This window comes from Protopterus annectens, chromosome 3.part1 (genome assembly GCF_019279795.1).
Source record: "Protopterus annectens isolate FY-2018-M chromosome 3.part1, PAN1.0, whole genome shotgun sequence".
Taxonomy (NCBI): Eukaryota; Metazoa; Chordata; order Ceratodontiformes; family Protopteridae; genus Protopterus; species Protopterus annectens.
The window spans coordinates 970,197,915-970,210,766 of record NC_056732.1 but is presented as its reverse complement, the minus strand read 5'-3'; positions in this window follow the sequence as shown (position 1 = coordinate 970,210,766).

Genomic DNA, 12,852 nt, shown 5'->3' with positions numbered 1-12,852 from the left:
GCATGACTGCCGAATCATACACCAGTGCACTGTACGGACACTTAAACAAATGCATGGATCTCGCCATACCCAATAGAATCAAGACACTCTCCTCCAAAAAAAGGAAGCCAATCTAGTGGGCCCTGCCAAAAACAAACTCTACAACAGAAGAAGGAAACTGATGTGGAATAAAGTGAAGTCCCAAGACTGGAAAAACTCCCTTATCAGCCTCAACAAAATGTTGAGATCCCTCATCAAATCCTCTAAAGCTAGCTATGAAAACAGAGTTGCAGCAGATAGTAAAGCAACCACCTTCTATAGTTATGTAAAGAATATCCGTGACAATACCCAGATTTGCTCTGAGCTACTGCACAATGGTACCTCCTATACCGAGCCAACAGATATTGCCAATATACTGGTTGCCAGATTCAGTGCCAACTTTACCCCTCTCCCCCCTCCAAAGGACAAGTCACAATACCAGTAGATTGCCAGGGACCCAGTATTACTGCTGCACAGGTTAAAACAGCACTGTCCAAGGCCAAAATTACCGCTTCTATGAGACTTGACAATATCCCTGGCTGTGTTCTACATGAACTACAGAGTGAACTGGCACCTCACCTGTGTGCCTTATTCAGTCACAGCCTCACCTCAGGCTTTGTCCCTACCAAATGGCAGACTGCTACAGTCATCCTTCTCCACAAAGGAGGAGTGACTTCATCCCCTGGGAACTATCGCCCCATTAGCCTGATGAGTCTGATATGCAAAGCTATGAAACACATTAGCATGGACCTAATAAACAAGGATACAGGGAATATCCAAACTCTGGATCCCACACAGTTTGGTTTTGTAAAGAGTAGATCATGCCTGCTCAACCTGGTCATCTTCTTTAAGTCAGTCACCAGAGTTTTGGATGAAGACAAGGTGGTTCATACAGCCTACCTTGATCTGGCCAAGGCCTTTGATACCATTCCTCACTCAGGAATCATAGCAAAGCTCACTAAGCTAGGCATCAAACCCTATATCACTAGGAGGGTTCCAAACTGGCTCACGGGTAGAACACACAGTGTAAAAGTAGCTGACTCCAAGTCAGATTGCCGACCAATCACAAGTGGATTCTCACAGGGTTCAGTCCTTGGTCCTCTCCTGTTTGGTATCTACTTCTCTAAAGTCCAGGCCAACATGAACGGACTCTGGCTGACAAATTTTGCAGATGATTGCAAGTTGGGAGCTATTATTAACTCGCCAAGTGATGTTGACATCCTACAGAAAGGCCTCACTGAGACCAACGACTGGTGTCAGAACCATAGCCTTAAGCTCAATGCCAAAAAATGTGTTGTCATCCCCTTTGGGAAAAACCTGGTTCCCATGAATTACCACATTGATGGTAGTCCACTGAACATAGAAGCGTTATAAGAGATCAGGGAACACAGGTCGACAGCAACCTCTCTTTTGATCACCACATTGCCACTGTGGTCAGAAAGTCCTTCTATGTGGCAAATCTCATTACTAAGGGTTTTGAATCCAGGAAGAAAGAGGTCTTTGTCTCCCTGTACTCTTCCCTCGTTATGCCAGTCATTGAGTACAATGCCCCATTTGGCATGTACCTCACTCAACACCTGCAACAATTAGAGTGGCTGCAAAAGTACTTCACAAACAGGATCCTAGGCCTTAAACATTTGTCCTATATGGACAGACTTAAAAAACTCCAACTATTCTTTGTCTCATATCACCTACTTAGAAGCGATCTCTGCTTGACTTACAAAGCCATGTCTGACCCAGCTCTGTTAGAAATGCTATATCTAAAAAAATCACAATCACTCAGCACCACTTGCTCCAGAGACCTCAACCTTATTACCACAATCAACAAAATATGCTGGAGGGATAAGTTTATAACCCAGAGACTGCCCATGCTATGGAATAGACTTCCCATACATGTCAAGCAAAGCACCTCACTGGCCTTCTTCAAGAGAAATCTTGATGAGTGGATGTGAAATAGAAAATTCACCCCGGGGATCACTCCAGTGGCTTAGTCGACAGAGGCATTGAGAGCTAAGGTCGGGTGGCATGATACCAGGGTAATCCTATGGGCTAGGATTGTAAAGGCTCCAGGGCCATTAGCCTAGTACACACCTTTGACCTATGAATGTATGAATTGCAAGTTTGTTCCAGAGTTCAGTTAATCTCTGTGAGACATATCTGTCTCTGCAGTCCTACTAATGTCACATACTAGGTTGAGTTCCCTAGAGTGAGTGCATCTTATACCATTTAATTTACAAATTTGCAGCATTTACATTAGAGCCAGATCTGAGACTGCTTTCTATGCAAGGTAGAGGTCAGCTCTGAGTAGTCTGTAAGACTAAGAGTATAGTGACAGTGATTTCAGCCTATCAATTTATGACATATACTGAAGATCCTGAAATTTCTTTGTAAGAAACCTGTGATGTCTTTCCAGTTGCTGCAGGTGCCTAAGGAACATACAGAGGTAGCATTGTGTTTTTTTTTTCTTTTATTGTAGAGTTTATTTCTGATGGTGACCACCATGATGATTTATTTTTAAAAAATCCCATTATATTTAGATCTGGTTGACACTGCCAGTTCCATATATTTAGATAAGTAATCAATCAAAGAACTGCTTTGTGAAACAACCTGCTGTGGCAATGTCTGGGATGATGCTCGTATAACTGAATTTTGAAACTTTGTCATAGATTTTGATGTTTGAAATCCTTGACATAGGAAAGTTGCCCTTCACAAGGAGAAGTGCACCTTTACATCAGGACTAGAGTTAATGTGCCTTTCATTCCATGGCCATTGTTAAAGTTACAGAAGAACAAATGAATAAGCTGATGTGGCACTGTAATCACCCAGCAGTGCTTTCAGACTAAGCAGAAGATGGTAGAACCAGTTATTAATAGCTGCTGTATTTCTGAGATTTTAAGCTGAAGGATGAGAATTTCCTCAGTTGTCTGGGCTCATCAGGACAGAACATGCCCAAGAGATCATTCAGCTGGAAAGCATACACTTAACATTGTTTAAGAGGCTGCTGGCATGCAGATGTAAGGTATCTGACTGAAATATAGAAGAATATATGTAGCATTTACATTCAGAACTGAACTTCGTATCTACATTTTCTAGATGGAATTATTCACACTATCATATGAAAACAAGTTTCAAAATATATATGTTATAGGATAACTTGTTTATCTTAGTGTATTTGATACAAAATTATAGATGTTTTCTACATAAAATAAAATGCAGAAATCTAACAAAAGGCACACATAACTTGACCGTTGAATATCATTCATGCAGATGGGAATATATCAAGTTTCTTCCAAAAAAAAAATAGAAAATCAGATACTATTTTGAATAAATGTTCCAGTGAAATCGTAATATTGCAGGTACATGATTTACTTCCAAATATATATATATATATATATATTTGTATGTTATAGTGCATGGTACAATGTGCACAGTAAAATTTATATATTGGCTGTGACATGCTTAGGAAATTGAAAAACCTCTAACCACTCTAGACACTTAATAACAAAACATAAATACATAACATAACTGGCTATATGTATGCCTGGCTATAATTAGATTGGCAAAGAAAAGACTTGCAAAGAATGCCGGTGCCCACTGATTGGGCATATTTCTCTGAAGAAAAAGAATTGTAATATCAGATCTGTACCATACAAGATTCTGAGCTTCTCTGCAAATATCTGCATAATGGACAGAGTCAGTATGGTGGTCACTGAAGGATTGTTTATAATGAGCCTCTCTGTGTAAAGATTCTGATCGAAGCACACACTTCAACTGCTAAGCCAACACAACATAAAACACAAATTGAATCAAATATAAATAACTGAAATAACATATATTATGTTTGCTTTTGCATTATAAATAAATAATGTGCAGTTTAGATAAACATTGAATGGCCTGATGTTATTGAAATATACTAATAATATGTTATAGGCTTTCCATTTTACAGTGAAAACCCCTTTTTAAGACATTGTTTATTTTCTGTGAGGTACTTTGTTTTTTCTTCTTGTAATTCAAATATGTCAGTCTGGAAAAAATTCACATCATGTTGAATTTCTGAGCTGTCAAACGTTATGCCTAAAAGGCCACAACTACAGATTCTGCCTTCACCCAACTCTGCTTTGTCAAACTGTGAAAATACTGACTAAACCTGAAATTGTGTTTAATTCTATTCTACATTTCTTTACTGGGGTAGTACACTGATCACAGCTGATCACAGCTGACCACTTGCAGTTATTGCCTGTGTAAATCTTTCAAGTAACACTTTTCATGCACAATAACAAAGCTATGCAACACTTGGCATTTGAATAACCCTCTGTGCAATTCATTCCAGTAAGCTTTTGAGCAGAATTCAATTGCTAATATCAAAAGCCTAGTAGCTAAAATAATTTGAAAGTCTTTCAGTGGACGAATCCCAACCCAGAGAGCGTCATAATTCCCATACTGTATTTCCTGAAAAAATGGCCAAAAATGCTTTTATGTTTTTTTTTTTTTTTTTTTTTACCGAAGGCAAGCTCCACTGCACCCTCCCCCCACTGAACTTACATATACAAAATACATGGTTGTACCAATTCAAAAAAGGAGAAATTACCCCCCAAAAATGGCATCAGTGCTGGCACAAGACTCTGACAGAGATTTCCTATGAGGGAACTCCAGTGCTCAGTGGGTTGAACTTCAGACAAACAAAGCTCTAGGGTGAATCTTCATCTACCCATAGATTACACAAAGAGAAGCAATGATGGCAAAATAAATTAAGAGCAAGTGTGAAACATGGATCTTAGAATATTGTAATACTGAAGGCTAACATGTTAATGCCTAACTGTTTTAAAATGTGTCTCTTTGTTTCTGATAAAAACAGTTAACTTTTAAATTGTGTACTTTTTCAAATGAAACTAACAGAGGTATTACCTCAGTTTTTTTCAAGAAAGTAGAACCTAGAGTGAATAAAATTAGTATATGGCTTATGGCCATGCCAAAGGTTAGAGATGAGAATTTTTTATGTAAGATTCCTGCCTGAGACAAATAATGGCCTGCTGCTTGTTTGATGCAAGTAAGAAAAAATGTCTTCTTTGTTGTAATAGCTCTTCATAGCTGTTCTGTTTTTTTCTTAACAACATAATGCAGAAAAATGAGTCTTAAACCATCATGCCAGAGGTCAGTGAAGTAGAGTTTCCTGTTGTGCTCCACAGTCTTGCCAAATTGAAGGTGACCTGTCAGTACAAATATTATTTCTTCAAAGACCAGCCATGCCTGAACATTTTTTTTCAGGACTGAAATACATCTCCCACAGAGATAGGATTGTATGTCGGGAAAAAGGAGCCGAGTCTAGCAGTTGTGTTATTTTTGGATAAAATATATATGTATAACCATGTCTGGGCTCACTTTGAAGTGTGTCTGATTTAAAATTCATTCTAATGAGTTCTACATGTGTACTGTTTCTGCAATGATGTTTTCTGTTTTTCTAATAAGTTTAGAATTTCACATTGTTAGTCATAATTGAGGCCTGTAGGCAAGTATTAACTTATTGTCTGATGAAAATGTGCTTAAGAATTCTCTACTCTATATCGGGAGATTGGCCTAATGGTTAAGGTGTTTACCTTATAGACACAAAGTGCAGGGTTTGATTCTCACATGGAGTTACTGTCTAGGCTTAAAATGGCCTGAAAAGGGAGGTAGTACTAGCATGGTATAAACCTACATTAATGTTTCAGTAGTTTTGCTCTGTTTTTTTCTTCAGGACATGTACTGAACCTATTTTGTTCACAATTTACTAATAAATATAAAGAGTGTATGTTCTTTTTGGTTTATCTTATATCTTGAGGACAGACACACACACACACACACACACACACACACACACACACACACACACACACACACGCTCATGTTTGATATTGTTTTCTAGCTGGATTTGCTTTAACACACTTTTGTCTCAGATTTCATGATGAGTATGTTGCACTTCCACAGAAATAACTAAGAAATTAAATAAACTCCATAAAAATTAAATAATACTGACAACTATGTCAACATCAGACTAGCCTGGTATATATTGGAACCATGTGCCTTGTCTGGTATTACTACTTGTTTAAAAGCAGTGAGAAGGACCAATAGACCTGATAGAATCACTTAAAAGCAGACAACAAAACAAAAATTTGAAGATTTTTTTTCATTAGAAAATATGTAAAGGAAAAAAGAAAAAAATATAATATGTAAAGGAAGATTAGTAAAGCTTAACATGCATAGTACTGAAGAATGAATGCAGACAGTGAATATGACAGAAATGCATAAATACCTTAATGGCATTATCACAGTCCAGTCTTATTTTACCTCTTATTTCTTAGCACAATGCCTCATCAAACCGCTGCACTAAAGACATAAATCTACAACAAAAGATTAAGAAGACTCACTGGACTGATATGTTCCAATGTAAGCAAAGCAGGGCAACACAAATTTACATCAGGTTTTCATGTAAGACCCTGATAGTTTGAGAGGTAAACAGAATTAAATGTTTGACAAGGGTCATTTTACATTTTCCTGTGCTTTCTTATCATAAAATGGTTAAAGAGGAACATATGTGATCATTGTATCCTGTTTGATAATGCTAAGGCATGTTTCAAAAGAGGGATTATAGACATACAATTCTTCTTTAGAAGACTAAACATTCATATTATCTCCATATGCATACCATTTAAAATTTAATTTCAAAGAATGAGCAGCAGAGATTGATATTGCTGTGTCTAAAGCTTTTTGATGGCACACTGCTCACTGCTGTGCTGGAGATGTTCACATTGCCTATATAGTAAAAGAATCCTTTTTTTGCTGCATTTAAACTATTGGCAAGCCCTATCACATATCAAAGCAGATGATAGAATAGTACAAAACAGAGGACTGGAAGCATGGCTGCAATGATAAAAACTACAAAACCTTTAATATAAAACAAAGGGCATTCAAGTCATTCATTACACTTCCTCAGATCATTAAACCACCAAATAAAGACAGCAATTAATGTAGCACAAAACATCCACTCAGAAATTACAGATCCATCACATGACATGACGTACACCATTGAGAAAAAAGCAAATGACAGGATACAAAGTAACCAACCCATTCATCTATAGAGAGCATGTGATTTGAGATACGGTTTTAAGGGTACGGTTTCATCCAAACTATAGCCCTTATGTAATAGAATAAATCATCTAAGCTCATTCTCTTCAGTTGTATTCGCAATATCACCTATTCCCATGCTATTATAAAATAATTGTAGTATAAGAAAAACAAATGAATACTTCATACCAAATGTCATAATATGTTTCGCCAAAGCACTTTTGTTATGAAAAATCCTAATTTCATATAGTTGTTCATGAATCCACTCTTCCAAAGAACAGTTCATTTTCCCCACAGAAAAACAAAGACAGGTCATACATCTAGCTAAATAAACTAAATCGCTGGTAGAACAATTAGCTTTGAATGAGAAATTAAAGACCTTCCCTATAGCTGGATATGTGAAATACTTCGCATTTACATCAATGTGCCTAAAAAAAAATACATCAATTGATTTTGAATACATTTTTCAAGGATTTTTGAATGAGGGAATATAATGGCAATAGGTCTAAAGTTGGATATTTCATTTGAGTTACCTCCCTTGTGAAACTGGATGATGTGAGATTTTTTCCATAAGACTGTGACATATAATTCCTGAACAGACCTGTTAATGAGAATGGATACTGGAAAGGAAATTGGGCTGACTGCTATTTTTAAGAAATCACCAGGAATTCCATCCAGAGCTACTGTACTCGGTTTAATTTGTTTGAAGTATTCCTTGATTGTTATGATAGATACTGGTTGAAAGGAGAAAGAACAAGTACTAATGGAACTGGGAGGTGAGACTGACTGGAATGTTAGCAGGGTATTAGAGTAGGTCGAATTATTTTGAGTATTGTTGTGAAGCAGCTTATTGATCATTGAAAGCAATAGCTGTTTCTTTCAGGGAGCAGTGGGGGTTGGGGTTCAGTTGTCCATTTGATCAAAAGTGTAGCATTTTAGATATGTGGCCCAAAATTGTATAGAAATGTTGTAGCACCTATTATACGTCAAGTTTTATCTGGCATTTGGCTTTTTTTTATATTGTTGAAGATGTTGTTTTATTATTGAGCCATGCCTTCCAGACTTTATCTCTATTCCTCATTAGTTTCCTGGCAGTAGGAATGAGCTAAACAGCAGGGGGGGGGGGTGGCATACTGTTTAGCAGTTCCATAAATATCTTATCAAAAATGTCAACAACAACATCTAGTAGCAAGACTTCTAGGATGTAGCAGGTCAAAGTTGTTCATGTTGTGAGAGGATTTATATGTGCTTTCCTTCGCAAAAGTATGACATTCTCTTTGCCTTTGATTCTACAGTAAGATTGCTTGAAATAACAAAACATCTTGAGTTGTGAGAGAGTTTTAACTGCTATTCATTCAGTACAAAGTGCAAAGTTAGTGTGGAAGTCAGTGAGAAGTCTTAGATGTTAATAGGACAGATGAGTTATCTTGTTTTTATTTGTGTCAAAGATGTCAGTAACATTGCAAACTTTTAGCTTTTGTTCTGCACTAAATACCACAACAGCAGAGTTAGCAGAGGTCAGAGTGAGCTTATTGTGGGAGAAATAAGTGCAAATAAATGTGAAGTATATTTGGAGAGCCGGCTGTCCATTAACGGAGTTCAAAGACTGGTATAATAAGATGTTATTGGTGTAAAGGACAAGGAAATTAAAAAGAACTGGACACATTAGTGATATCTTTATAAGAGAGAAAAAAGAATGTGCCCCAGAATACAGACTTTTTAAATCCAGAAGAAAAGGATCATATAAAGGAGAATTGATCCTTCTTTGAAATATTAAAGGTAATTTCAGATAGGTACTTTTGAAAACCAGTTCAACACACTAATGCTGTACCTTTATGCTTGTTGTTTAGCTAGTGGGAGCTTGGAGCTTAGACCTTCAAATGCCGTTCCAAGATCAATTCAATAAAAATCCAAGCACGATAGTGTCCCTTATCCATATTGCTATAGATAAACTTAGTAGCAGTCTACCGAGCAGTAAGCATATTGTGACCATTGCAGAAAACATGATGAGGATCAAGGAGTAAGACCTTATTTGCTTTATAAACATTTTTATATTAGTTTATCGAATGCCCTTTCAAGGGTTTTGGGTAGCTGTGGTAGAACGACAAAATGATGATTATGCTCAGAGAGAGCTGGGTTCAGGATTTAAAGAGAGGAATGATGGTGACACAGTTAAATTTTTCAGGAATAATTCAGGTGGAAAGTAAGAGCGTTAAATATGAATGCTGGTGGATGACAAGTGATTGCTTTATTCATGAGTATAAGGCAGAGTGGGAGAAAAGAAAATGATGATTTGCTTGGGATTTAATAAGGAGTAGATATTCTGAGTTGAGAGCAGGTTAAAGTTCATTGGATTGGTGGATTGTAGTGGTTTAAGGTGTAGAAGCTGTTTTTGATTAAGGAATGGAATAAGCTGTTGTATCACTATGTGCAAAGAAGCCGGTAAGTACTTTAATGGATCTAAGAGCAGAAAGTGGGTTATAGTTGAGTCTCAAAGAGGAAACAAATACGTTTTATTTATATTATCCTAAGACTTTTTTTCTTGACATCATGACACTGGAATTTTAGGTTATACACAAGGGCAAACTGTTCTAAGCTGAAATAAGCAGACTTGAGGGACATTGATAATAACTTTAATTTGATTTCTAATAGTTTTTTTAAATACTTGCATAAATGAGGTTTGATGTATTGCTCCATGAGGGCCGACTTGCACCTACTGCAGCATTTATGATGACAGACAACTTCAAGACAGTCGGTTCTTGTGTTTTGACAGGGTAGCATGGCTCAGCAGAGAAGAACAGAAGTAATGTTAAACAGTACTGAGGGTTGTTGAAGAGGAGGGAGGAGCACAGCTTACAATTTGTAAATCTTTGACAGATTTTAAGGCATGTAATTTCTCTTGCTGGGGAAGGAATTGACAGTTGTTTGAGAGGGGAGGTCACAATTTAAGACTTTTAAAAGATCAGTGGGAAATGAAAGGGAAATGGTTAGATAGGGAATTTTGCAGTATACAAGAAACATGTAATTGGATATCATATAGTGTATTACAAGATATGAGTTTAGACATAGTGGGGGTTGTAATGAATAAATGATCTACTCAGTTAAGAGGAGCTGTATTGATTATCTAAATCATTGAATTTAGCACACTATGGTAATAGCCAGTCAAATTAAATTTGAAACAGGTGGAGGACTGCACAATGAAGCTATGCAAACATGAAAAAAACAAAGTAGAACCAGGATCCAAACACAAAATATTTAATAAAACATCTAGCCCCTTGGCATGGAGCCTTGAAGGCTCCATGCCAAGGGGCTAGAGGTTTTATTAAATATTTTGTGTTTGGATCCTGGTTCGAAATTGTTTTCTTCAGCTTTGCCAGAAGTGGTGTGTTTGTTTCATTGTTCCAAGCTATGCAAACATGTCTGGTACCAATGAATGGGGCTTTCCATATAGCACACAGTTAGGGTTATTTGGATTGGTGAAAGTGCAAGATGTAGTGGTCTGAGCAGTAAGTTATTGAGTAATTAGTAGTATGAGCCCTACTACCTTTTTTGTTCCTTAGATAATCTCTTCCATGGGCATAATGGAAGAATTGAAACAGGCATATAGGATGTCATATTCCTTTATACTTCATATAGAGAAAGTATGTCTCAGCATATGGAAAATCTAACCTTCTTAGCCATTAATTTTGTTAAATGAACTTTGACAGCTGAGGTGCAGTATGGGCAGGTGTTTGCTGAGACAGATTTATGGATCACAGTCAGAGTAAGAAAGGTATAGAATGGGAAACTGACCATGACTTAAGTCTACATCTCCATTTGCTAAAAGGTAAAAAAGCATTACAATACATTTACATACAATTGAATTAGGGGCAGAGTTAGATTATTTTGAGATATAACACAATAATGATTGCCAATAAATAATCAATGGGGAGGAGAAGTAAATGATTAAACCTGCAAGCATGTAATATGTGATAAGTAGTAGAGGAGTGTTGTGTTTGGAAAGATAAAGGTGAGCACTTAGACGTGTATGCTTTGTGCACAGGTGCAAATTTTGTGCCAAGTGTAATTTTGAAATACTGGAGGTGGTATGGTGAAAGTAATGTCAGTGAAACATTTGTTAGAAGAGAAAAGAGTAGTAGACATAATGGCAAGGCAGAATAAGACAGAAATGAGAGTGATAAAGAGTGGAAGATGTCAAGCAGAAGAAAGAATGAGTAAATGATGGGATAAAATGTAGAGGAACAGGATGTGAAACTGAGAGTTTTACAACTGACAAAGTTACACTATGGCAGGGATGGAAAAGTGCATCATTAAGACTGTTATTGTGTCTTTCGGCTTTTCCCTGTTAGGGGTCACCACAGTGGAACTCCGGCCCGCTAATGAATGGTAGTTGATTTTTACGTGCCAGGTTACCAGCCCTGATGCACAACCTTCAAGCTATATTTAAGCTAGAGAAATACATGTATGGAAAGTGTTGCTATGGCTAGATCTTGTAGGACAGAAAGATGCAGGATGTGACTGGAAATAAACATATAGAAAGGAATCAGAAAATAGGAGGGCACTACCTTAGATCACAAATTTCTTTATCTGATCATGAAATTATCACAGCTGTGGTAACAGTTTTGCATGATATTGATGCCTTTGTACATCAGTGCTTGTTTTGCTACAGATACAGTTCTTATTTCTGAGTAGACACAATTTGGAGAAGAGGGCAAAGGCAATAATCTTGTTTTTTAATACTTTGCCTTTGTTTCAAGTATGTGCAATGTTAGAATTAGTGTGTTTATCTATCAATTTATCTATAGAGAGACAGAAAGTGATCAGTCCCCATTTCCCTGCTGATGATGTTCGGCTATATTCATAAACATTCACCTCATCACCCGAAGCAAAGCAAACATGCATGACAAGCAAGGATGAGCATGATGTGAGTGTTTGAAAACCAAGCAACACAATGAGGCCATTTGAAATAATATGACTGGCCATGTTATATGCCAATGACCACATAATGAATTGATGCTTATGCCAGTCAGGTAAAAATGCATGGTGGAGTGATTCAGAATCTTTTAAATGTTACACAAAGATACTCTGCCTGCTTTAGCTTTGTTCATGAACAAATGCTTGAATTCAGGCAGTTTAAGGTAGTAAACAGTGATAGCAGTTGGCTCACTTATTGTAAACCTATAGCTACAAGAGGCAATTGCAGTAGGCACTGCAGCCAGTGGTGCATAGATTCATTCATGGAAGTGCCAGGTCATCTGGCAATATATTAACTTATCATGACTTCCATGACACCGATATAGAACCTTTATCATTTTCTTCATGGACAGAGATACCATGCAACAAATAGTGGACATGTGTCAGTCTTGTCTGCAGCCCAGTGGGAGTTGTGGAGTTCTCATCCCAGTGAATAGAATTGTATGTGTGGCTTTACTTATATTAGCTACAGGGAACTTTCAATGATCCACTGGTGACACAGTGGGGGTGTTTCAGGCAGCTATCTCAAGATTACTCTCCAATTTCCTCACTGAAATTCTTCAACATATAGGTGAACATATGTAGTTAACACATACCACAGAGGAGAAAACAACACTATGTGGAAATTCTATGCTATAGCCTCCCTTCCTGAGGTACTATGGGCATTAGAATGCACTTACACTGGAATAAAAGAACCGCCTGGTAAACAGAAAAGGGGGGGTATATGAACCACAAAGTGTATCACTGCATCAACTGCCA